General features: G+C 37.0%; 1 long non-coding RNA gene across 2 annotated transcripts in view; it reads right to left on the bottom strand.

Moving 5' to 3' along the window:
* LOC122207707 overlaps positions 1–27,635 on the bottom strand; it is a 47,735-nt gene that overhangs the window by 11,073 nt on the left and 9,027 nt on the right. For both annotated transcript variants that reach the window (XR_006196976.1, XR_006196977.1), the window contains exon 2: positions 8,990–9,083. This is a non-coding gene — a long non-coding RNA (uncharacterized LOC122207707). The remainder of the gene's footprint in view (positions 1–8,989; positions 9,084–27,635) is intronic.

Below are 27,635 nucleotides of genomic sequence, written 5' to 3'. Positions count from 1 at the left end.
TTATGGTTTATATGATTCAGCTCATATAAATGCATGATGTAACAAGAAAATATTCCAAAAAAATAAAGTTGATACAGAAAACAGGATGAAGGAACAATGTGAGTTTACAAAGGCAAGCTGAAAGCAGAAATGGTGTTAATAACCAGCATGATGAATTCCCCTTCATCTCTTAGTATTGTTTTATATACCACCAAGATCACACGGCATATACAGGTAGATGTCTAAGGAGGTACTTCTAAACTGAATGCAAGATGTAACTGTCAGAGCCAAAGAAAGGTTGCAGCCCCATCGCAGGGCTGGGAGACAGTAGCTTTCCCAGCCACCACTCTTCACAGGTCCATCTGCCTCTCCCCTCCTTTCTCCATCTCGAATCCCCTTCCCCCACCCCACCCCCACATGCCCAAGCATCTCTTTCTTGGAGACCAGACTGACTACAGTGAGCTGCAGCTGTACCTCTGTGTTCCCCTCCCAAGACCCAGCCCTGGAACACTTTAAACCACAGACCATCTTATACAGCCTTTTCTACAATAGTTAATCACACACTCACATGATTCACACCAAAGTCCTATAAAGAGCATATGCACCAAGGCAGGTGTTTGCATTCCTTTTTTTGATTTGTGTTTTTGGTTTGGTTACCTTTGTGTATCCCTCCAGAGTATCTTACCACAAACCAAAGGAGACACAAACACATAGTTTTGTTTTTTCCAACTCACTTTCCAACCACTTGTAATGCCTCTCATTTCTGTATTGCTCTCTCCCCTGCACAAACACACAGACTCTCTGAGAGCATGGTTCCACTCAAAGCAACAAGGAATTGCTGAAGGGAGAAATGCACAAGGATCTAGAATCCAATTAACTTTTGCTGTCATTGGTGTGTGACACTGGATGACTCACTGCTTTTGTTAGTAAATGGGAATGAAAATCTCATAAATTAATCAAGTTTCCAAGGGAAGTGATGAACCAAACCCAGGTGTTTACCTAATTAACAAATTAATCTTTAAAAACCAGCCTGAAGTTCTTTCCTTATTACTAAACATAATCTTAGCTGAGCTCTTGTTAAAATGTTTACCTTTACATTACTGCTTCTCACTTGGAATAGAATTATATTCCTGGTATTCATTAAAGAGTATATCCTACAGATAGAATTTTAAACAAAGAAAAATAAAATACTTATGAATAAGACATAGTTTCCCTTGTTTTTCTGACCATTTCTGTGTTTCCATGTTAATAAGACAATTTCAGTTAAAACAAACTGCACACGTACACTCAAAGATAGTCCATGTGATCAGTTTTACAAGATCATAGCACCTTATGAGGTTTTGTTAAAATAATAAAATTGAGTGATAACACAGTACATGGCATATGGGTAGTATTTTACTATATATATTATTAAAGATTTAATTTGTTTTTAGGAAGTTTTTATTTTCTGTTTCTATATTACTGTGTATGCCTGTGAATTCCTATGTGATTCTTATATGTTCCTCTAAAGCTCATGTTCAAATATACATGAATGTATATGTTTTAGTTTCATGAAGCTGTAAAAAAAGCAAAGCTTTCTTTCTCGCAAGCAGACGTGGAAATCAGACATAGCACTTGGATTTAACACTGTTACTTTCTGTCCTTCTCATCTCTGAGATACAATGTTTATTGGCATTACCATGTTAACCTTGAGGTTTATAAACACTTTCATACCCATTACTGACCTTGATCTTCACAAGATCAACTTTGTGGGCTATCATAAGCATGCCCATTTTACAGATGAAGAACAGAGACTCAGGAAGTTAAAAGACTGTGAAAATCACCAAACCAGTGAGTGGCAGAGCTGATCCCTACACCGCACTTCTGGCTCCAAAGTCCAGGGTCAATTGCAACGTACCACATTATTTCTCTGGACAGAGCATGCTGGAGTAGAGGGCATGCCAACTTTTCTTCTGTCAGTCCTACTTTAGGAACTTCGTTAGTTTCAAATACTATTGGCTCCCCAGCAAACAGTTTATTTCATTTTCGGGTCAGAACTTTCTCACTTGAATATACTCCTAGGGAAGATGACAACTCAACTGCTTGCCATACAATAGGACATAAACTGGCAGATTGCTTCCTCCCTACAGCAAAATTCCACTTTAGGTTAATGACAAGATTTCTGAAGCTTTGGAGCTGTCAGCTCCTTAAATTCTACATAAAGCAGTTGTCCCAGGAGGTTGACACTTCAGAGACTCTCAGGATCACATATTCTTCTGAGTGTCCCATATGGCATCCATCCTGACATATGTGCTTTAGAACACAGACAATAAATGTTTTTTGAGTTGTACTGAATTAGATTACCTGCCCTCTGCATATTTAATGAAGACCACATTCATAGAAAGCAAATAAATTACTATGTTTCCAATAACCAAGTTTCTCTGAGACTGATTCTCAGGGGCACTTGATAACTTTGGGAGTTATTTTTCCTACAGTTCACTGAGACCTTAAACTGTTTTGTTCTTCAGGAAGACAAGTTGTGAGAGTACGACTGTATCTAAAAAATTTTATCCTTATTACTTATAAAATAACTAGTGTATGACCCACAGGTCACTTGTCAGGACTAGTTAAGGTTTCCAAATAGAAATGTCTGATAAACAGTTGCATATCCAGGATGAGAACTTTGAGAAGAGGTCTAGATTTAAGAAATAAATTTGAATTTTACAATGCCTTTGGCAGTGAATAACAGAAAACTCTGACTAAAACTGACTTAGAATAATTTATTATCTCAAATGACAGGAAGTTGAGATGCAAAGTAGATTCCAGGAATGGTTAATTTAACGACTCAAGAGTATCATTGTTACAGCAAACAGTTAGTGCCCAGGAAGAGACAAGCCACACGCACTCGGGGAATCAGAAAAGACTGTTTATTTCGGACCAGTGCTGGCCCAGCAGAGTCACCTCCAAAGGCTGACCTGGTGCTGGCCTCCTTTTATGGGTGGGATTAAAGGGACTCAAAGAGAAATAAAATGGGGGGAACCTATCGGTTGTGCTACGCGGGCAGTTGGTGGACAAAGGAGGCAAGCAAGATTCCAGAAGCCAAAAGTATGCAAGGGGAGTATCCAGTCTCAGACATCTGGCTGGCCCCCTTTTTTATCTGCTCTTCCCAGATTTCCTTCTCATCATCAAGAACCCAAGTTCTCCTCTATTTCTCCACTCTGCTCTCATGGTTACAGATGGCTGCAGCAATTGCAGAAATTACATCCAGACACCACAAACTCCAGAACATGGAAAAAGCCACCTTTTCCTAGGTTTTGTTTGTTTGTTTGTTTCGCTTTGTTTTTTTAGTATAAAGAAACCTTTCCCAGCAGTCTCCACCAGAATTCCAGTAGTGTCTCCTTGGCTATACCACATGTCCTTTCCTAAAGGGACTACTGTCAAGAGGTATGAGATTATCTTGATTGATACAGTACTCAGAATTTACTCCCCTGGACATGAAGATGAAGTCAATACTCCCAGAGGCACATGCCTGGGTGTGAGAACAGTGGACATCCGAATAGAATTGAAGTTGTTAGGGAAATGAGGAACAAGTGGAAATGAATGCAAGAGGATGAGATCAAGAGCAAACAGATGGAAACACCCTTGGAAATACCAACTTCAGGAGATTAAAGAGAAGCGAAGGAAGGTTAAGAAGCAAGAGAACTTGGAAAGAGATTTTAATGATACTCTGGGCATACTTTAAAAAGACAGTGTGAGAGAGAAATTAAACATGAATTTTATCCTTGAGTATCCATAAATATCTAAGAAAGAGGGTGGTCCTATATATTTTTGTCTCTGGTGAAGGAGGTTCCTGTTTACAATGACCACCATCTAAAACCACATAGTCTCAGACAATTCTATTTTAGAGAAATTTCATTAGTCTAATTAACATATAACTTAATATATTTTTTAATTAAATTCACTTTTTTAACTTTATGATTTTTCATATTAAAAAATTTACCAACTGCAAGTTCTGATTCTTAGATTAAAGCCCTCAGTAGTAAACGCCTGGGTAGCTCAGTTGGTTAAGCATCTGACTTCGGCTCAGGTTATGATCTTATGGTTCATGAGTTCGAGCCATGCGTTGGGCTCTGTGCTAACAGCTCAGAGCCTGGAGCCTGCTTCTGATACTGTGTCTCCCTCTCTCTTGGCTCCTCCCCCATTCATGTTCTGTCTCTCTCTGTCTCTCAAAAATAAATAAACATTAAAAAATTAAAAAAAAAATAAAGCCCTCAGTAGTAGAGACTAACCTGTCTATAGTCATAATTGGATGTTGATAGACAAAGACATTTGCTTGATTCCATATCCATCCTTGATTTTGTTTCCCATATCATGAAGGAAATTGTTCATCACCTCCCCACTTTTCCAACATACATACTTAAAATTGCATTTGTTTTAAGCCATCTACTCTCAAAAAGTCCCAATTTGAACAATAAAAATATCATACTATACATGGAAAAACCTCCATGATCTGTCTCTTTGTCTTCTGGAAAATTCTTGTTTACTCTTCAAGATTATCAGTGCCAATATCACCCTTGCTGGGCAGCTGCCTTGATAATGCCCAAGACTCTTACACAGGCTCATGGTGCTACTCACAAAACTCTGTAGGAGCCCTGGTCATGTTCACTTACCCATACAAGACAATGGGTGAAATAATTTTAAATAAATGAAAGAATATTTAGTTACTAGGTTACAAACCTAGAATTGATATTAGCAAAATGTGAGTGTACATGTCCATGCAAAACCAAACACTGTTTTCTTGTGCCCAGCCACCATTGTTTAATCTGTATATGAGAGGACATGACCAAACAAGCTCTTTAATTTTTTAAAATTCCATAGCCTATGATTTTATTAACTTACTAAAAATATCTCTTTCTTCTTAGCAGACAGATAATGTCAGATCGAAATCTTAACCAAGCTGCTGCCTTTGCTTAAATAACTGAACAAGGAAGTAGACATAAAAGGTTTGTTTTCTCATTTAAGAACTCAGCATGTCACCTCACATGTACCCTTATCATTTTTATGCAGCACTATGTAGTGTAAGCACTGATTAGTAATTATACATACTATAGCATTGCCAAAAACTTTTTATGTTAGTAAGATATTCAAACATTTTCTAGAACATTTTTGGATTTTTTTTTTCTTTTTTAAATTATCTGTTTAAAGGAAGAGAACAAGAAGCCAGCCTAAACACTTATCAATGGGTGACCAGGTAAATACTGGTCAAATAGAATTAGGTCACTCTGTGACTCTTAAAAAGCAAAGATATAAATCTATATGTAATACATGGGGGAAAGTTCTATACATATTATTAGCTGAAAAGCAGTACATCACAGGTCAGTTTTTATGGTATGATTCTTTATGTGAATAGAAACATTATTTCTTTATGCAAAGAAAATATTCAGTAGAAAACATACTAAATTATCAATGGTAGCAACTACTGGAAAGAAGAAAGGAGTAGTGGGTGGAGAGGCTTAATATTTTTTGTCTTTTACTTTACATAAATTTACACTGCTTGCTATATATGTTTAAATAATAACATAAAAGAAAAAAATTTATATAAGGAGAGCCTAACATTATAAATCATTTATTTGACTGAAATTCCATTTGTTCAACATTGTTCTGTCCTTTTCAATTACTTTCTTTTCTTTTTCTCCATTTTTCTGGTGCCTTTCCTCTGATTTTCCTTCCTTCCCTCCCCCCCTCAATTTCATTTCTCTTTGTTTTAATTCCTGTCTTTAATTTCTTTCTTCCCGCTCCCAAACTGGATCCTGGAAGTAGAAATCAGAGAATGTGAACAGGGAACATTCGTATCAGCTGGTGGCTCTGGGCATGGCCCAGGACTTCCTGAATGGAGGATTCTGAACTAACCATGTGGTTCTGGCCACGTGAGAGGAACCGTGGCCAAGACAGAAGGACATCAAGATTCAGAGATAAATATCAAGATATTTAAAACAAAATTTTATTGCTGAAACCCAGAATTTTTTTTCTTCATCAGAATGTATAGGTATTTGGCTTAAATGTCCTGGCCATTTCTCCTACTGGACTATAGAAGGAGGAGGAAGAGTGAAACCTGGAGTAAAGAAGCCTCTGTCACCAAGAAAGGATGGGGTATTGTCTATCATGGCAACTGCAAGGTTAGTCAGAAGGGTTAGTCAAAGATATAAAATAACTGGGGTCTTGCTTCTTATGGCTAAAAGTTTATGTCATTGAACTGAATTGAATTGAAGTTGAATTAAAACACATTAAACTGGAACCCACAAGACTAATTGAAGAAGAGGGCTTTCATAGATATATTTAATTAATTTATTGTTGCAATAGATGCCCATTTCTGCTAGGTACTTAAAATATATTCTCCCCCCAAATTCAAATCAAAACCACAAGACATCATCTTACACCTGTCAGAATGTCAGAAAGACAAGAAATAACAAATGTTGGAGAAGATGTAGAGTAAAAGGAACCCTTGTACACTTTGGTAGGAATGTAAATTTATGCAAGCACTGTGGAAATCAGTAGGATATTCCTCAAAAATAAAAATAGAAATACGATACAATCCAATAATTCCACTCCTGGGTATGTGCCCAAAGAAAACTAAAACACTAATTCAAAAAGATACATGTACCCCAATGTTTATTCCAGCATTATATTTACAATAGCAAAGATTGGAAGCAGCCCAAGTGTCCATCCATAGATGAGTGGATAAAGAAGATGTGGGATGTGTGTGTGGGTGTGTGTGTGTGTGTGATGGAATATTACTCAGGCATAAAAAAAGAACAAGATCTTGCCATTTGCAATAAAATAGATGGATCTAGAGGGCATTATGCTAAGTGAAATAACTCAAAGAAAGAAAGACAGATACCATATGATTTCGCTTATATGTGGAATCTAAAAACCAACACAAATGAACAAATAAAGCAGAAACTTTGGGGGGGATGAGCAAAAAGAAGTGAAGGGGAATGGGAGGTGTAGGTATTCAGTTATGGAAAGAATAAGTGACAAGAATAAAGGCACGGCATAAGGAATATAGTTGGTGATACTGCAGTGGCATTGTATGGTAACAGATGGTAGCTACACTTGCGCTGAACATAACATAATCTACAGAGTTGTCAAATCACTAAGTTGTAGACCTGAAAGAAGCTAATATAACTTTGCGTGTCAACTATACTTCAATTTTAAAAGGGCAAATATATATATTTTAAATATATATAGTCTTCAAATATATACACCTGTATATGTGTATGTATATGTACATATATACATATATGTGTGTATATGTATATTCTTCCTTAATCATAAGAATAACTTTATAAAGTATTATCCCTACTTTATAGATGAACAAACTGAGTTTCAGAGAAGTTAGGTCACCCATTCAAAGTCATTAAGTGATGAATAAATGTCTGTGTCTCTCTCTCAGCTCTCTCCCAGCCAATCCAGCAAAGACTTTTTTTGTGACATTCTATGAGAGGCTTCATGAAGCCATGTGTTTATTTACAATGTCCCCAGCTAAAGCCTCTAAGCTCTCTGGAATTAAACAGTCATGGAACTGTTTAATCAACTGTTTAATTTGTTTAGTGCTCAGGTGGTTTTCACTTTTCAGACGGTAACTAGAAAAAGTAGAGAATTTTTTGAGCAGAATCAACAAACTATAATCAAAAGGAGTATGTCTCTCTTGCTATGTACATAATATATACACATATATACGTACAAATACATGTATTTCTATATGTAAACATCTATATACATATTTGTACATATTCAGTCAATATTTCCATTGTATGAAGCCGACCTGTATGTAAACTACTTTATCTGCAGAGAGAAAAAGATAAGGCAGTGTTCTTGAAAGTTCTGGAATTGGGTACCCAGAATTTTAACTCATATTTCTGATACCAAGCTGGTCCCAGAAGGTTGTCAGTGAGATCTTTATTTATATAGAAACAAGAAGGCCCAGCTGAAGGATGTGTGTGTATATGCGTGTGTGTGTGTGTGTGTGTGTGTGTGTGTGTGTGTGTGTAATGTGACTCTGAAAGATCTCTGAAGCAGTGGGTACTTGTTTAAACTAGTGTAAAGTAGTTTCAATGGGTAGACTCGATTCCCATGTCCTCTGCATCTAGTGCATTTTCATCACAAGTGGCAAGGTAGTAAGGATTAGCATTTCGTGACATACTTTTGGAAAGGCACAAACACAAATGCCTCCTATTGCTTTTCTTCCCTTCCTATCTTCCCACCATAAAGTGGGGTGATAAAACCATTTTCTACTGTCATTGCTGAAGGAAGTTACAGAGGGAAAGCCAACTATCAGATTTTCATTTCAAACTAAGTCAGGGCAAGCGCTATTTGATGTATGTTCTGTCTGTATCAGTAGGAGCCCTTTGGTCTTCTAAGAAAAGCAGGTGCTCTTCAAGCTTGTTTGCTTCTCAGTCACTGACCTATTGAAGTCTAGAAGTGTTAGGTAAGAATTCACATGGATGCCAAGAATAGGTGACCAATTCCCACTGCCTCTGTGTACGCAGTGGACAGTGGGAACATGCAAAACCATTTCTGCCAGGACACGTCAATTTGGCATTTATATGTTTTGCTTAAAACACAATTTTCATACCGCAAAACTAGGTTACTATACAATTTAGCAAATTAAATATGTCACATGAACTCACATTCAGAGTGGTATAGTGCTAATCTTTATGACCAGATCATGCTCACATGATCTTTCTTTGACTTTCTGACCCATGACCTATGTTTTCTTCTTGGGAAAAAAAAGACACACAAAAGCTATAGAAGCAGAAGAATGAAAAGTTTTGCATAAGACAGTTGGTATTTTAAGAAATAGCTTGCAAATAGTGTATCCCACAGCCTAGAGCACAAGAAAAATGCAAATAGGCTTATATTGTTACAGAGTCTCATGTACGTCAATTAGGACTAAAAGTATAAGTTTAGAATGGGGTTTTTAGATAATGTTAAAAACAGAAACTGTTATTTTTCTAGAAATGTAGCTTACCTGCCACAAAAGAGGGTGGCTGAAATGTCCATTCACAATCCCTGCCAACCTAGGAGTCTGGGAGTGGTTCCTTTCCTTTATGCTTTAGTGCCACCTATGGTTCCAAATTAGAAAGTGTTCGTTTAAAACTAGCATCATTAAAAATAAATTCTAGAAACTGTAAACACTATCCTGGTTTTAAATTAGCATACTTATCACTCAATTACATTTTGCCTTTTGGGTTTGAATAAATAAACTGAATATCTTTCTGGAGGGCAATTTGACAATATGCATTATGAGATTTTAAAATGTTTAGACTCTTCAGCCCAGTAATTTCATGTTTAGGAAATGATAAGAGGCAAAGACACATGTATGAGAACATATATTATGATATTATTTAAAAGAAACTAATGTTCAAATGATTGTAATACATAAATAAGATGGAACATGATGAAGCCATTTAAAAATATTAAAAAAAAAAAAAGAAAATCACCTTTAGTTGTAATTTCTATAATTTTTTTCCTTATAGAAAGTTTAGGTCTTGGGGCACCTGGGTGGCTCAGTCGGTTAAGTGTTTGGCTCTTGGTTTCTGCTCAAGTCACCATTTTGTCATTTGTGAGTTTGAGCCCCACATCAGGCTCTGTGCTGACAGTGCGGAGCCTGCTTGGGATTCTCTCTCTCTCCCTCTCTCTCTGCCCCTCTCCCACTCACTCTCTCTCCCTCTCTCAAAATAAATAAACTTTTTTTTAAAAAAAGAAAGATTTTAGGTCTTTTATAAAGTGTTAAAAACCTAAAGAGTGTGAAATAGCATACCAAAAATAATATAATCCATAACTGACAAAACTAAACAACTATGTACCTAAAAAATCAAATTTATAAATAGGCTGGAAGAAATTATTTTTATTTTTCATACCCATCAGTAAAGATACATGTGATAAAGTCCATATTTTGCAGAGAAAACAAAGTCATCAGATGGAAACTTCTCCATCTTTCTAAAATGAAGCACGCGTACCTCCTTTGTGTATCTGTCCTGGTCTGCATCTCTCCAATTATCATAGAGGGACCTAATCTCTCCACCTCTGCTTGGAGTTCTTCCCCCTCTCCTACTGAAGAACTTTACACTATCCATTATCCCTTTTCTTCTCATCAGTATAGCCAACCTTTCAATTAAATGTTTTCCACCAGCTTTAAAATATACTCAGATGTCTGTTATTTAAAATAATAAACATTAAATAATAATAATTCCTTACTCAAACTCATGTCCTCCATATTCCGACTTCTAGCAAAATATAGTCTTCTCTCTCTCACTTCACAGTGCTCTTAATTTTCTATATAAGTTATCACAACGTTTGCAACTTCTGCTCAATCCTAAAATAACTCCAGTTTGGTATATGCCCCATTACTCCATTAAAACACTGTTAAGCCACTAATGGCCTCAATATTGCTAAATTTATGGCTTTTTTCAGTATTCATTGCAGTATCTCAGCATAGTCAACACTCCTGACCTATGTGTTGAAATACTCACTATTCTCAATTTTCCCCTCTTTTCTAGCCACTCCTCTATCTCCTTTGCTGTTTCTCCTCTTCCTATTGGTCACTAAATATCATGGCTCAGTCTTTGGCCCTCTTTCCACTCTATATCTCTTCTAGGCAATTTCTTCTTAGCTATGGTTGATTACCATTGATACACAAATGAGTCACAAGTGCTAATTTCTAGTCCAGTGTTCCCCTCTGAGCTCCAGGAACACATATAAAAATACATACATTTTTTTTCACTTCTTAGAGGTCTCCAAGGTATCTTAGTATCTATTTGGCCAAAATCTAATTACGATTTTTCCTTATAAATTTCTTCTTCAAGTTCCATAAATGGCTCCACCACCAATCTAGTTATGCAAACCAAATCCTAAAAGTCACCCTTGATGCTTCCACCTCCTTCACCATGCATATGTAATCTACGTTCAAGCCCTGTCGCTTCTATTTCCTACCTCTTAAACCTATCTTCTCTCCAACTCTACCACCATATAGATCCAGATCACCATTATTTCTTGTCTGCATTACTGCAATAGACATATTAGTTGTATGTATGTATGTATGTCTACATGCACTTTTTAGGGCTTCTAGTATAATGTTGGGTAGGAGTGGTGAAAGAGGAGGACATTTCTGTCTTGATCTCAGGGGAAAAGCATCTAGCTTCTCACAGCAAAGTATGATTTTAGTTGTAGGTTTTTGTAGATGTCTTCCTCAAGCAGAGAAATTTCTCCTCTATCCCTAGTTTGCTGAGAATTTTTATTATGAATGGGTGTTGGATTTTGTCAAATGCTTTTGCTGTATCAATTGATACGATTGTATGATTTTTCTCCTTTAGCTCATTGATGAGGTCACATTAATTAATTTTCAAATGTCAAAACAGCCTTCCATACTTTCATACCTGGAATAATCCCACTTGGTTCAGATGTATAATTCTTTTTAAACACTGGTGGATTTGATTTGCAAATACCTTGTTGAGGATTTTTGCATGCATGTTCATGAAAGATAGCGGTTTATAGCTTTTCTTTCTAATGATGTCTTTGTCAGGTTTTGGCATTAGAGCAATTCTAGCCTTGTAAAATGAGTTAGGATGTGTTACCTCAGCCTCTAGTTTCTGGAAAAGATTGCATGCCACCAGTATTTGTTTCTTTTTAAATGTCTGGTAGAATCACCAATAAAACTATCTAGGTCTAGTGCTTTCTTTTTTGGAAGATCGTTAATTATTGATTTGATGCCTTAAAAAATATAGGCCTGTTCAGATTATCTATTTCTCCTTGTGTGAATTTTGACAGTTTGTGTCTTGTAAGAAATAGGTCCACTTCATCAAAGATCTCAAATTTGTAACAAAAGAGTTGTTTGTGGTATTCTTCTATTAACTTTGTAATGTCAGTGGGATAAGTAGTGATGACCTCTCTCTTTTTTATTGTTGTTGTTCACTGTTCTTTCTTACTTACTTACTTTCCTTTGTTTTCTTTTCTTTCTTTCTTTTCTTTCTTTCATTTTAAGTTTTTATTTTAATCCCAGTTAGTTAACAGTGTGATGAACTTTCTTTCATTTCTGATATCATCAATTTATGTTTTCTTTTTTTATTGTTTTGTTAGTCTGTGTAATGGGTTGAATTGCATACCCCCAAAATTCGTATGTTTAAGTCATAATCCCTAGTACCTAGGAATGTGACCTTTTGTAAATAAGGTCATTGCAGATATAATGTGTTAAGATGAGGTCATACTGGAGTAGGGTGGGCCTCTAATCCAATATGATTGGTGACCTGTGAGGAAACAGAGACACATACAGGGAAGACCATGTGAAGACACAAGAACACCATGTACAAGCCAAGGGATGCCTGAGGCCACCAGAAGTTAGGCAAGAAGCATGGCACAGATTCTCCCTCGCAGGCCTCATAAGAAACCAAGCCTGCCAGTGCCTCCATCTTAGACATCTAACCTCCACAACTGTGAGATAATAAATTTCTGTTGTTTATAAGCCACCCAGTTTGTTGTAATTTGTTTCACTAGCCCAACAAATTAAAACTCTGGGCCCTGGAAAATGCATGAGCTATAGGTTTCAAAAGCTTTAAATTCCTCTAGTGTCCTTGGTTTCACATCCTCCTTAAATAATGTCTGTATTTTGGAGTTCTTTTAGCTATAATCCACTATGATTATACTGGAGCCCTGTTGATGTGGTGTTAAGGTGTGGGGGAGGGAAAGCATTCTATAATCCTATAATTAAATCTGTCTTTTAGTGGGCTTGCATTCCTTGGCTGTAACTTTCACAACTATTTCTTAACTTCTTAAGTTAAGAAAGAAAGGCAAAAGTGAGTTGGATTTGGGTAAAGGCCCTTCCTCATAGATGGGGTAAGACTCTGGGAAAGTCTTTTCCACTAAGAGTAGGCCTTTGTTATGAAGTATAATCTGGGTGCAGTTCAAAATGGTTACTTTTCTTCTCCCCCCGCCAGAGCTAGGAGGCAGAATTTTCTCGGCTCTTCACCTGGAGGTAAAGCCCATGAAAGTGTGGGTCCCTCTTAGGACTAATAGTTTCTCTTCTTGTGTTAGTCCACACTCAGCCTCCAGCAATTTATCAAAATTACCATTTTGGTGTCCTCACCATTTTATGGCTTCATTGGCTTCCGCTCCAGGTAAGAAAATCTCAGTTATGATTCTTCGTGTTTGCCTATGCGTCCAGATTTTAGTTTGCAATTTTCCCTGTGACCTCAGTTCTTTGACGGGTCCAAGAAAAGTCACTGATTTTTATTTCATTCAACATTTCTCTTATTGTAAGGTTGGGAACAACTATTTCAGAGCCTTATACATGTCAAAGCTGAAACCAGAAGTCAGAATTATTATTAGTATTTTTCAGGTAATTGTGGATATTCTTTCTTTTTTTTGAAGTTTATTTATTTATTTTGAAAGAGAGAGAGAAAGAGTGCAAGAGCTGCAGCGGGGGGGGGGGGGGGGGGGTGGGGGGGGGGTGGGGAGTGAGGGAGAGAATCCCGAGCAGGCTCCTCGCTGTCAGCACAGAACCTGATGCAGGGCTCGATCTCACAAACTGAAATCATGACCTGAGCCGAAATCAAGAGTTGGATGCTTAACCGATTTAGACACCCAGGTGACCCCCGAAATATTTAAGCACAATATAATGCCTAAAATATATTTTACATTCATTTAAGATTCTTTATAATGTTAAAAAGAAAACCACAGGTCAAAAATAGTGTCTCTTAGGCCAAATCCCTAAACTGGGGCTTAATATATAATCTGATTTTAGTTTCAAGCTCCCCTCAAAATCTAGTCTTAACCAGTCAGTCAGAAATTTTCCAATGGGTGCTAATGAGTTTGCTGCATGGACCTCTTTATTCCCCAAAGGAAGATGAGGTAATCTGCATGATAAGACCCGCCCCCCCCACCTTTTACTTGCTAGATGGAATGCTGCCTGATTCATGAATCTACTAATAAAGCCAATTAGACCTTTAAAATTTACTCAGTTGAATTTTTGTTATTTAACAGTAATCATAAGCCTTTTACAGTATTATTTTCAAGTTTTTAAATTTTAAATGAATGGGGCCATATTGTAAATACCTTCCAACTCACTTTTATCATGCATTAATGAATTTTGTAGATTAATTCATGTTGATGCATGTAGGCCTAATTCATCCATCTTAATTGTTGTGTAATATTAAATTTTATGAATATCTCACAATGTATTTATCTTTCCTCTGACTGTTGGACATTTGAATTTTTTTTGTTCTTTGCTAGAACAACAAATATTCTCATTCACTTATTTCATGAACTTATGTGAGAGATTCTTCATGGTATAAACCTAGAAACTGGAAATCCAGGTTAGGGTCATGGAAATCTTTAGCTTCTCTAATGCTGACTAATTTCTCTCCTTAACAACTTATATTCCCACCAGGAACTTATGAGCATTTTGTTGCACCAACTCTTTATATTTTTCCAAAATGATGGATGTAAAATAGTACCTTATTATATAGGTTTGATATATATTTCCCTGATTACTACTGAAGATGAAATCTTTTCTTATGTTTACTGTCCATTCAGATTCTCTCCTCTATAAATTAATTCTTTACATCTTGTATCCATTTTTTCTAGTAAGTTGTCATTTTTATTGATTTGTAGAAGAGCTCTTTGCATACTGGATATTAATCCTTTGTTGATTTTATAATCCTATCTTGATTATGTGACTTGTGTTTTCTCTCTTATAAAATATCTTTGTTAGTTAGGATGCAGTGGGATGTTACACAAATAAGAGGACTGAAAGCTATAAACAGAAGGGAGAAAGATGAAGGGACAAATGTGTTTTGTTTTGCAGAACCAACAATTCCAGCCAAGGAGACTTCAACTAGGTGTTTCACCTAATCACTCCTTGCTAGATGTGTCTTGCCTGACAGCCCCTTACACAAGCCACTTTGAGCTGAACTGGAGCTGAGGACCTGTGCAGAAGTCTCCCTGAGTTGTCCTGAAGTTACCTTTAGCTTATTATAATCCTAAGAGCTCCTGTGGGCAGAATTCGCTGCCATTTTTTGAACACATGATGTATGCACTAGCATGTTGACATACACAATTAAACCAAAGTGCTTATGTAAACTCCCTACACCCACCTCCTAATACTAATACTCCCTACACCCACCTCCTAATACTAATTTTCCATTGAATAAAAGTTTCTGATACTAACCCCATGGGAGACAGTGCTTTCAGAGCTATCTCCCTGTCTCCTTACTTGTAAGAAGAACTAAAAAAATTTCTTTGCTTTCAATATTTCCATGGGTTGTATTCAACTTGATGCACCCCAAGAAGTGAAACCCTTGAGTTCGGTTGTATCTTGTTACAAAAGAATTTTTTAATGTTAAAAAATGTAATATTTTCCTTTATGGTTTGTGCCTTATGGCAAAAATCCTTTTTCAAGTCTCAGGTTTTAAATATTTTTCTGGGGGTGCCTGGGTGGCTCAGTCAGTTGAGCATCTGACTTTTGGTTTTGGCTCAGGTCATGATCCCAGGGTTGTGGGATTGAGCCCCATGTCGGGCTACATGCTGAGCACGGAGCCTGCTTGAGATTCTCTCTTTCTCTCCCTCTGTCCCTGGCCTCTACTCATGTGCTCTCTCTCTAAAAATAAAAAGAAAATAAATAAATATGCATATATTTTTTCTGAAATCCTTTCATTTCATATTTAGGTTTTTAATTCAACTAGATTGTGTTTTGTCAATTTCGTCACATAATTTAGTTTTTGCTTCATATGTTTCAAGGTTATGTTTTTATTTATTTATTTATTTTTTAAATTTACATCCAAGTAGTTACCATATAGTGCAATAATGATTTCAGGAGTAGATTCCAGTGATTCATCCCCCATGTATAACACTCAGTGCTCATCCCAACAAGTGTCTTCCTTAATGCCCCTTACACATTTAGCCCATCCCCTCACCTACAACCCCTCCAGCAACCCTCAGTTTGTTCTGTATATTTAAGGGTCTGTTTTGTCCCCCTTCTTGATTTTATATTATTTTTGCTTCCCTTCCATTATGTTCATCTGTTTTGTATCTTAAATTCCTCATATGACTGAAGTCATATATTTGTCTTTTCTCTAATTTCACTTAGCATAATACACTCTAATTCCATCCATGTAGTTGCAAATGGCAAGATTTCATTCTTTTTGATTGCCGAGTAATACTCCAGTGTGTGTGTGTGTGTGTGTGTGTGTGTGTGTGTGTGTGTGTGTGTGTATACACACTCCACATCTTCTTTATCCATTCATCTGTCTATGGAAATTTGGGTTCTTTACATATTTTGGCTATTGTCAACAGTGCTGCTGTAAACATTGGGGGGCATGTGCCCCTTTGAAACAGCATACCTATACCCCTTGGATAAATACCTAGTAGTGCAATAGCTGGGTCGTAGGGTCGTTCTATTTTTTATTTTTTGAGGAACCTCTATACTTCGTGGCTGCACCAGCTTGCATTCCCACCAGCAATGCAAAAGAGATCCTCTTTCTCGGCATCCTTGCCGACATCTATTGTTGCCCGAGTTGTTAATTTTAGCTATTCTGACTGGTGTGAGGTGGTATCTCACTGTGATTTAATTTGTATTTCCCTGATGATGAGTGATGGTGAGCATTTTTTCATGTGTTTGTTAGCCATCTGGATGTCTTCCTTGGAGAAGTGTCTATTCATGTCTTCTGCCCACTTCTTCACTGGATTATTTATTTTTTGGATGTTGAGTTTGGTAAGTTCTTTATAGATTTTGGATACTTACCCTTTATATGATATTACATTTGCAAACATCTTCTCCCATTCCATTGGTTGCCTTTTAGTTTTGCTGATGTGGCCTTCGCCATGCAGAATCTTTTTATTTTGATGAGATTCCAATAGTTCATTTTTGCTTTGGTTTCCCTTGCCTCCAGAGACGTGCTGAATAAGAAGTTGCTGCGGGCAAGGTCAAAGAGGTTTTTGCCTGCTTTCTCCTCAAGGATTTTGATGGCTTCCTACATTTAGGTCTTTTATCCATTTTGAGTTTATTTTTGTGTATGGTGTGAGAAAGTGGTCCAGCTTCTGCATATTGCTGTCCAGTTTTCCCAACACCATTTGCTGAAGAGACTGTCTTTATTCCATTGGATATTCTCTCCTGCTTTGTCAAAGATTACTTGGCCATACATTTGTGGGTCCATTTCTGGGTTCTGTATTGTGTTCCATTGATCTGAGTGTCTGTTCTTGTGCCAGTATCATACTGTCTTGATGATTATAGCTTTGTAATACAGCTTGACGTCTGGGATTGTGATGCCTCCAGATTTCATTTTCTTTTTCAAGATTGCTTTGGCTATTCAGGGTCTTTTCTGATTCCATACAATTTTAGGATTGTTTGTTCTAACCCTGTGAAGAATGCTAATGTTATTTTGATAGGGAATGCATTGAATATGCAGATTACTTTGGGTAGTATTGACATTTCAATATTTGTTCTTCCAATCCATGAGCATTGAATACTTTTCCATTTTTTGTGTGTCTTCTTCAATTTCTTTCATAAGCTTTCTATAGTTTTCAGTGTAGAGATTTTTCACCTCTTTGGTTAGGTTTATTCCTAGGTATTTTATGGTTTTTGGTGCAATTGTAAATGGAATCAATTTGTTAATTCTCTTTCTGTTGTTTCATTATTGATGTATAGGGATGCAACTGATTTTTGTGCATTGATTTTCTATCCTGCAACTTTGCTGAATTCATGGGTCAATTCTAGCAGTTTTTTTGTGGAATCTTTTGGGTTTTCCATATAGAGTATCATGTCATCTGCGAAGAGTGAAAGTTTGACTTCCTCCTTGTCAATGTGGATACCATTTCTTCCTTTGTGTTGTCTGATTGCTGAGCCTAGGACTTCCAACACTATGTTGCATAACAGTGGTGAGAGTGTATATCCCTATCATGTTCCTGACCTTAGGGGGAAAGCTCTCAGTTTTTCCCCATTGAGGATATGTTAGTGATGGGTCTTTCATATTGGTATTTATGATCTTGAGGTTATCATCCTTCTATCCCTAGTTTCTTGAGGGTTTTTATCAAAAAAGATGCTATATTTTGTCAAATGCTTTCTCTGCATCTATTAAGAGGATCACGTGGCTCTTGTCCTTTCTTTTATTGATGTAATGTATCACATTGATTGTTTTGCGGATATTGAACCAGCCCTGCATCCCAGGTATAAATCCCGCTTGGTCGTGGTGAATAATTGTTTTAGTGTATTGTTGGATCTGGTTGGCTAGTATCTTGTTGAGGATTTTTGCATCCATGTTCATCAGGTAAGTTGGTCTGTAGTTCCCCTCTTTAGTGGTTTTTTTGTCTGGTTTTGGGATCAAGGTAATGCTGACTTCATAGAATGAGTTTGGAAGTTTTCCTTCCATTTCTATTTTTTGGAACTGCTTAAAGAGAATAGGTGTTAACTCTTCTTTAAGTGTTTGGTAGAATTCCCCTGGAAAGCCATCTGGCCCTGGACTCTAGTTTTTTGGGAGATTTTTGATTACTGATTCAATTTCTTTCCTGGTTATGGGTCTGTTCAAATTTTCTATTTCTTCCTGTTTCAGTTTTGGTAGTTTATGTTTCTAGGAATTTGTCCATTTCTTTCAGATTCCCCATTTTATTGGCATATAATTGCTCATAATAGTGTATTATTATTGTTTGTATTTCTGCAGTGTTGGTTGTGATCTCTCCTCTTTCATTCTTGATTTTATTTATTTGGGTCCTTTCCTTTTTCTTTTTGATCAAACTGTCTAGGGGTTTATCAATTTTGTTAATTCTTTCAAAGAACCAGCTCCTGGTTTCATTGATCTCTTCTCTTCTACTGTTTTTTTTTTTTTTCTTTTCTTTTTTTTTTTTTTTTTTTTTTTTTTTTTTGGTTTCAATAGCAGTGACTTATGCACTAATCTTTATTATTTCCCATCTTCTGCTGGTTTTGGGTTTTATTTGCTGTTCTTTTTCCAGCTGTTTAAGGTGTAAGGTTAGGTTGTGTATCTGAAACCTTTCTTCCTTCTTTAGGAAGGCCTGGATTGCTGTATGCTTCCCTCTTATGACCACCTTTGCTACATTCCAGAGATTTGGGGTTGTGGTGTTATCATGTTCATTGGCTTCCATGTACTTTTTAATTTCCTTTTTAACTTCTTGGTTAGCCCACTCATTCTTTAGTAGGATGTTCTTTAGTCTCCAAGTATTTGTTGTCTTTCCAAATTTTTTCTTGTGGTTGGTTTCAAATTTCATAGCATTGTGGTCTGAAAATATATAAACAGTATGATCTGAATCTTTTTGTACTTGTTGAGGGCTGATTTGTATCCAAGTATGTGATCTATTCTGGAGAATGTCCCATGACCACTCGAGAAGAATGTGTATTCTGCTGCTTTAGGATGCAATGTTCTGAATATATCTGTTAAGTCCATCTGGTCCAGTGTGTCATTCAAAGCAAATGTTTCCTTTCAAGGTTATGTTTTTAGAGGCCCACAAATTCATCATTATATTTTCTTGGTAGAATGTTCATTCCTATAAAAGTCTGTTGTCTTACATTCTATTTTATTTTATTTCACATTAACATTGATATATCCTTTGGTTATTTGCCTGGTGTATTTTTAAATACTTTTTTTAATTTTTGAAATGTTTATTTATTTTTGAAAGAGAGAGAGAGACAGAGACAGAGACAGAGGATCCGAAGTGGGCTCTGTGCTGACAGCAGAGAGCCCAATGTGGGGCTCAAACTCCCAAACCACAAGATCATGCTGGATGATGAAGTTGGATGCTTAACCAACTGAACCACCCAGCAGCCCATTAAATATTTTATTTTTATTTTAGCTGGGTTTTTTGTAAGCTATATATAGTCAACATAACAGACTGAATATCAGTAAGTGAGTTTATGCATTTACATTCACTGTGATCAGTATATATTTGCATTTTCCCTTCATGTTTCATGTTTTCTGTTTATCATCCTTTCTCTTTGTTTCTTTTTTTTCTGTTTTCCTGTCTCCCGTTAAATTGATAAAATGTTCTACATTTCTTACATCCCCTACTTTCATGGAAGCTGTGAAATGTATTTCTCTTCCCTTAGTGGTACCCTATATTCTTAAAATTACTTTTTAAAAAAATATATGAAATTAATCCATATCTCTATCACTATCCCTGAAAAATACATACTTTAATATTACTTCATCAGAACACACACACACACATACACACACACACACACACACACACACACACACACACCTTATTACTGCTGGCTAGAGTTCTGGTTAGAGAATAAAACTTTCAGCATATTTTATGAATTTGTGTGCCTCCATATTTTTCTCAATGTCCTATGTGTCTCTAAAATGTTTTTAAGGTTTTTTTTAATTTATTTTGAGAAAGAGAGAAAGAGTGCAGGCAGGGGAGGGGCAGAGAGAGAGGGAGAGAGATAATCCCAAGCAGGGATTGACAGAGAGAGACAGAGACAGAGACAGAGGATCCGAAGTGGGCTCTGTGCTGTCCGCATAGAGTCCAATGCAAGGCTGAAACCCATGACCATGAGATCATGACCTGAGCCAAAATCAAGAGTCGGATGCTTAGCCAACTGAGCCCCCCAGGCACCCCATGTTTCCAATTTTTTAAGTCATGTGTGTTCCCTCTAGGTTCACTTCTCTTCCAATTACCATTCACCATGCAATCATTTTTTCAATAAGAATCAATTAGTGACAAATCCTCTAGATATTTTATGTCTGAAAATGTCTTAATTTAGTTTTCACCTTTGAATTATGGTTTACCTAAATGTAAGTTTCCAGACTGATGCATACTTTCTCTCAAAATATTCAGTATATTACTTCACTGTCTTTTCTCATCAGATATGTCCCTTTCTTCATCTTCTTTCTTGCTATCTTTCTTTCTTTTTTTAGAGAAAGAGAGAGCACATAAGCAGGGAAAGGGGGGGGGAGAGGGGCAGAAGGAGAGAGAGTATCCTAACCAGGCTCCGTGCTCAGCATGGTGCCCAACATGGACTTCAGTCCCATGAACCTGAAATCATGACCTGAGCAGATATCAAGAGTTGGTCACTCAACTGACTGAGCCACCCAGGTGCCCTCATCAGATGTTTATGATGAGAGTTTGCTCCCAGTCTTTTGTAGATTATTTGGAACTTTTCCTTTGGGAGTTTAAATCTTTTAGATTTATATTTAAGTTTCACTATGCTATGTCTAGCTATGGGTTTATTTTTATTTCATCTGCTTTTGTTATCTTTATTTTCAAACAAAGATTTCATGTTTTTCCTCAATCTTGAAAAGTATCTACCATTATCTCGGTAATAATTGCAATGCCATTATTTTCTTCACTTTTTCTAGAGTAATTAGACATATGTTGAAGTCTCTCAAGCTATTCACAATGTATATTAATGGTTCTTTCATATATTTTTATTTACTGTTTTTCTCTGTGCTTCATTTGGAGAAATTTCTCAAAAGTATCTTTCAATGCACAAATTTTCTTTTTTACTATAATCAGAATTGATCGTGTTTTTTGAAGATAAACATATATGTATTAAATATATCTACATATTTACATAACATATAAACATACATATATATATACATAACATGCATACGTAACATATGCATATATCATATATAAATATAATATACAAATACAACAAAATTGATATATGTATAATATTTATGTATTTATATAATAGATATTTTTATATATGTGTATATGTATGTGTAGAATTTCCAAGATTTTCTTTTTTTTTATTTTTTAAACGTTTATTTATTTTTGAGAGAGAGAGAGAGAGAGACAGAGTGCGAGCAGGGGAAGGGCAGAGAGAGAGGGAGACACAGAATCTGAAGCAGGCTCCAGGCTCTGAGCTGTCAGCATGGAGCCCGATGCAGGGCTTGAACTCATGAACTGTAAGATTATGATGTGAGCCAAAGTCAGATGCTTAACCAACTGAGCTACCCAGGTGCCCCTTCCAAGATTTTTAATTAACTATTTCCTCTCTCTCTTTTTTTAATTTAATTTCTACCTTTGGCATAATTTCTTATTATATTTATGGCTAGTATCTCTTCAATTATCTCTGTAACAATCCTAAACATGCTTATCAAAAATTTATAATCCTAAACATGCTTATCAAAAATTGAGTTACTTTTTTAGAATGAATTCATAGTTATTTTTGTTGTCTATCTTTTTGACATTAGTTGGTTTGTGCATTTTGGAATTTGGGTTTGTGAACTCATTTCAAGTGGACTCATTCCTTTTCTCTCTCACTCTCTCATTCCCAATCTCTTTTCTCTCTTCACCAGTTTATCAGTCTCAGTTTGGCAGACTTGCAATTGCCTCCACGTGGCATTTAAGACTCTCATTGTAGTAATATTGAAGTTGTCATGCTGGAGTCCTCAGACAGTTGTTATGTTGGTTCAGTTTCTGCTTGGTTCCTGGTTGTGAGACAATGTCTGTTTTCTCCCAACTCCCTGAATAGACCTAGCTTCACAGAAACAGTGACCACATCCCTGCCTAATGTGCAGTGGCCGTCCAAAGATTAACCTTGTGGCCTGTTCTTGCTGCATGAATCGTTCTCAGTGTTGGGTAGAGAATGGCCCATGGGATTTCTTCATGGCTCCGTGGTGAGAGTTATTCAGAAGCATTACAGAAATTCCTCCCTCTCCCTCAGCAGGCAGTTTTGAGCTCATCCCCAGTGCCATTCCTTAATTTACCAAGTGACCTCTTGGTGCTGACACAGTGGGACCCTTTTCCAGCTTACTTCACAACTCTTGAAATTATGATCTTTGGGGGACTGGAGCCTGCATCCCCTGCTATTCCTGCCTGGCTATCAATCTCATGCCCTGTGCCCCAACCCTATTGTCCTAGTGAGTAGGAGAGAACTTTCCACTGCCCTTTACTCACACTACTGAGAGTAACTCAGGCTCTTTCCTCTATCCTCTTCACTACTTTCTCCCAGCTAACTCCTAGGCACCCTAGGATCCTGGATCCTAAGGCACGGTAATTTTTTAATTTTTTTAATTACCTGATCCCTCTTGTTCAAATTCTCAATGGTCTGCACTGTCCTTCAAGGTATGACACAGAAAAATTGAACTTTTTTGAATATTGAAGCTAAAGTGAGTAGTAGTACCTACTAATTGCTGGGTTCTACTAACCACTATGCCATAAACATATGCCCACAGAAAACAGCGATGATGGATCCTCTTTTCTCCACAGATAATAATTTGCCTGGGATGATGCAAGGAATAAAATGCAACAGATCATTTTATTTTTTTAGTTATTTGTTTTTGCATAGCTTTGGTCTGCCATTTAAATAAACTCTACACAGAAGCTTACATGAAAAGTTTAATACATATCTAACCAAACACTTTTCTGCTCAGTATGTTCAAGGATATTTCAGGAAGAAAGACACATGTATTACTATTGAAAGAGCTGCAAAACTGAGGGGGGTGGTCATTAGGAACCTCTGGTACACAGAGACTCTGTCCTTTGGAAGACCTGGGTCAGATCCCCCAGAAGTACCACTTGCTGTACAACCTGAAGGAGGCAGAACTTCAGCTATGAACACTGATTCTCATGGGCTCATGACTTAGATAATCAACTTCAAACTCCAAAATTCTTGAATCCCTGGGAAAGTTTATACTTATAACAGAAAGATAGTTCTTTTGCAGGAAACTGGACAGAGTCCAGGTAGTTGGAGAAAACAACAGGAGTACACTAACTTGGAATGATTACTATACATGAAAGTTGCCTGAGAAAACAAAGCAAAAAGCTGCCTCCACCTGGGATTTGCCTCTAAATGGTAGAAGAAATCCCAGAGTCTCAGGGCCATAGGAACTGCTGCAAGCACATTTCTTTCCCTCACCAGATGGCAAATCCTGTAATACGTAATACCACTTCCCTCACAACCTACTCCTATAGACCACAGCTCCACATTCAGAATGCATTCCTATCATTATACTTAATGGTATCTTCAGGGCTTTTTTACACATTGCTTCATCTCAGATGATCTTAAAAGGAGCCCTATCATCCTCATCCTAATAGATGGAAAAACTGAGACAAATAGAGATTAAATAACTTGGCCAAGATCACAAGACTAGCATATTGCTGAGTCAGAACTTTCCAGGTCTTTCCAGAACAATAAATCTTCTTTTGTCTTCAAATAGATCTCTTGAGTCTGATGTATTTTTGTGTGGAATCTGTTGTCAGTGAATCATACATCCTATAATCACTCTGGTGATATGCACTCCAGAGGCACCCTAGTCAGGAAGACAAACACATATGCAAAGAGGTGTCAATTTCAGTAAGGATAAATTAGTCCAGGGTAGAAAGGGTCTGATATAACCAGCCTAACACTAAGTGCCTGGCTGGTATCTTCAAAGGACAGTATCATATTGAGGGCTCAGAACTGATCTATGCTGTGGGCAGGTAGGTCAACAAGCAGGGGTAGTAGCTAGAACCAGCATCCTAAGAAGAGTTCATGCTATTGGGAACATGAATAGCCTTCAAACCTGCCATGATGGCCACTGCATTCAAGGGCCTATTATATAAGCAGTGAAGTGACTGGGAACAGAAGCGCAGACATGAGTTGCTCTGTCTGGTAAGACAGATTGGTTTTTTAGTGCCTTCTCTTCAGTGGATGCTCTCTGGTGGACATAACATTAGGCAAAAGGATCCACAGAGTTTGTGATCACTCCCAAAGATCCATTCATATGCCTCTTCCTCAAACTCCCTTGTTTCCAAGATTCCATTTTGCTCTTTGAAGCCCCTGAACAGCCACCTAAGCCATGTGACTGCTCGGGGTAGGGGGTGAGGTCCATGTTTATCCATACTTCAGATCATTTCCCCCTCTATACAAATGAATGACCAACTGCACTGCTTATATCCCTTCCACTGAAAGGATTTCTTTATTATTTTTTGTCAAGGTTACTGTTGAGTGTAGCTGTAGGTTAGTAACAGTCCATTTTTGATTAGCACCAATATGCTGAGCTGACTCATTTGTGAACTGAGCCTCATTTTCTACCTTTTCTCTCAGTTGTCATGAAGAATCACCCATGATGTCATATAGATAATTTGAGGAAGAGTCAACAGTGCAATTGAGATAGATGAGTTGAATTCTGGGCCTGTTTCAGATATTAATACACCTGTTTCTGTAATTACTCGTGACCTCTGAACGTCCTCAGATATGATCTAAATGTACTATTCTATCATTTGACAGAATGCTATTTTATGAGCTTGACTGCATGACTCATTCGATCTGATAGTATTTATCTTGTGTTGTGAAACTCTGGTCACATAATCATTCAGTGTCCAGTGGTCAGGCACTCAGTCTCTTCCACAGATCTTTTTCAAACATCAAGTAGTTCTCTGCTACAAAAGTCCTGCTACTAGTCCACAACCCTGGAGAATCTGCATGTGTCTCTCATATTAGGCCTTTCTAGGGACTCTACGAAGGATTTTTATCCACAATGGATAGCTCTAGCATCATGGAATCTGTTGGGCCACATGCCTGAATAGCAGAGCAGCTTACACCACACTCTGGATCTTCTACAGAACTTCTTCTTCCTCTACCTAGACTCTGTAGACCATATAATCCCTAAGAACTTTGTTGATATAACAAGGCCCTGAATTTGTGTGGTGCATCTTTCACCTTCTGGCATGTATTTGTCTTACTAAGGAATCCAGAGTATTTGCTATTTCCCATACAGAAAGACTAATTTGCGTGATATTACCAACATAGTGGACAAATATGTTTTATGAAATAGCCACATGATCCAGGTTCTTGCAGACCATATTAAAACTACATTAAGAGACTTACTGTAATCCAGAGCAACTGCATGGATATGTATTGTTCTCCTTGCAGTTTAAATGCAAGTTGTTTTTGACTGCAATTACTGACAGAGATTGAAAGTAATACATTAACCAGATCAAGAGCTGCATATCAAGTCCCAGAGTTTGTGTTGATCAGTTGCAGTAGAGATACCAAATCTGGCAGAGCAGCTATGGTTGGGACTACCATTTAGTTGAGCTTATGATAGTCCACCACCATATGCTTGATTTATCTACTTTTGCAAGGGTCATATAAAAGATTTGAACGGAGAAATGAGGCCCACTACTCACTCTTTTGCTATGTTTTTGATAGGAGTGCTAATCTTTGCAACTCTCCTCAGGATAACATATTGCTTCCTTATTCACTGTCTTGGCAGGAGGATGTATGGGCAACTTTAGGAGCTTCTATTTGGTCCACTCTACTGTAATGACACTTGTTTGATAGGTCATGAAACCAATGTAAGAGTTTTGTGAGCTGATAAGAATCTTTGTCACAGTTGTGTACTCTTGGACTGGAGAAGTAACCAGTGTGAGTTTGCAAATGCATTGGATCTACCTGTGAGATGGACTTGTGCCATGACTCTATTATTTGTTTCCTCCATGAGCCCCCACTCTAACCAGAGGACCACAGTGGCATTTTGGATCCTTGGCATTAGTGTCATCTCAGAACTTATATCCAACAATCCTCAAGAGGTCTAGGTAATCCTCTTTCTTCACTGTACATTCAAGTAAATGAGTGCATGTCCCTGTGGGGAAGAACTGAGGAAATATTTATCATATTTATTTGTTATAGCACTACAGGGACTTTATGAAGAGCAAGTTGGCTTAGACCTCAAAACTGGCTATAGGAACATAATTATCTAAATGGTAACTGACATCTGCTCTCCAGCTGTTAATCTTTTGGATTATGTAAGCCTGGTTATACTTGTCATAGTTATCGTAGTTTTGGGTTGCCCATTCATCTTCTTCCCAGAACACACTGTGATCTCTTAAACAAACAACAGGCCCTAGTTGCCATTCTGTTTTTGCTGCTATGAAAAGATGAGCTCAATGATAAATTTTTCACTGGAGAATATTACATATAAAAGAAGCAACAGACAGGACAATTGACACAAGTTTAAAATAATCTTAACTCATAATCCTGACCCCTCAACATGTTTTTCCTATATTCCCATCCTTGATTTGTTGGGCCACCATTCGACTTGTTTCTCAAATTTAAAAATTTCGGAATGATCCAAGACTTCTCACTCTTCCTACACGTGTATATCTATATCATACATTCTAACAAGTCCAAATTTTTCATAAATAAATAAAATATAAATAAAAGTAATAGATGACATGGAAAAAATAGAACAGAAAGAAATATAGTTAAAAGTAAATTTCTTCTTATCCCTAAGCCCCAGTCTCTTTTGTCAGATGTAATGATATAATTTCCCGCTAACTTTCAAAAGTTTTTATGCCTATACCAGCTTATGTGTACATGTGTGTATGCAGAGTCTATGTTTATATATTGTTACATACTTAAAAAATTTTTTTACACAAACAGGAGTGTACAATATACCCTATCCTACTCCTGAATTATTTCCCTTGGATTCTGGAAATCATTCTGTTTTAAAAAAATTTTAATGGCTGTATTTCATTTATATGACTATATTACCAATTCCTATTTATAGTCAGTTAGGGTACTGCCAATTTTTCTTTGCTATTATCAACATGCTTCAGCAAATATCTTTGTATAAACATCTTGGTACCAAGTGTTTTGAAATTTTTCACAAAAGAGTCTTAGCAGGAAATTTTCTAGTATTTTCTTTAACTGGAAACTTTCTAGTATGAAT

Source organism: Panthera leo, chromosome A2, assembly GCF_018350215.1.
Source record: "Panthera leo isolate Ple1 chromosome A2, P.leo_Ple1_pat1.1, whole genome shotgun sequence".
NCBI lineage: Eukaryota > Metazoa > Chordata > Mammalia > Carnivora > Felidae > Panthera > Panthera leo.
This window is presented reverse-complemented; position numbering and strand designations above follow the sequence as displayed.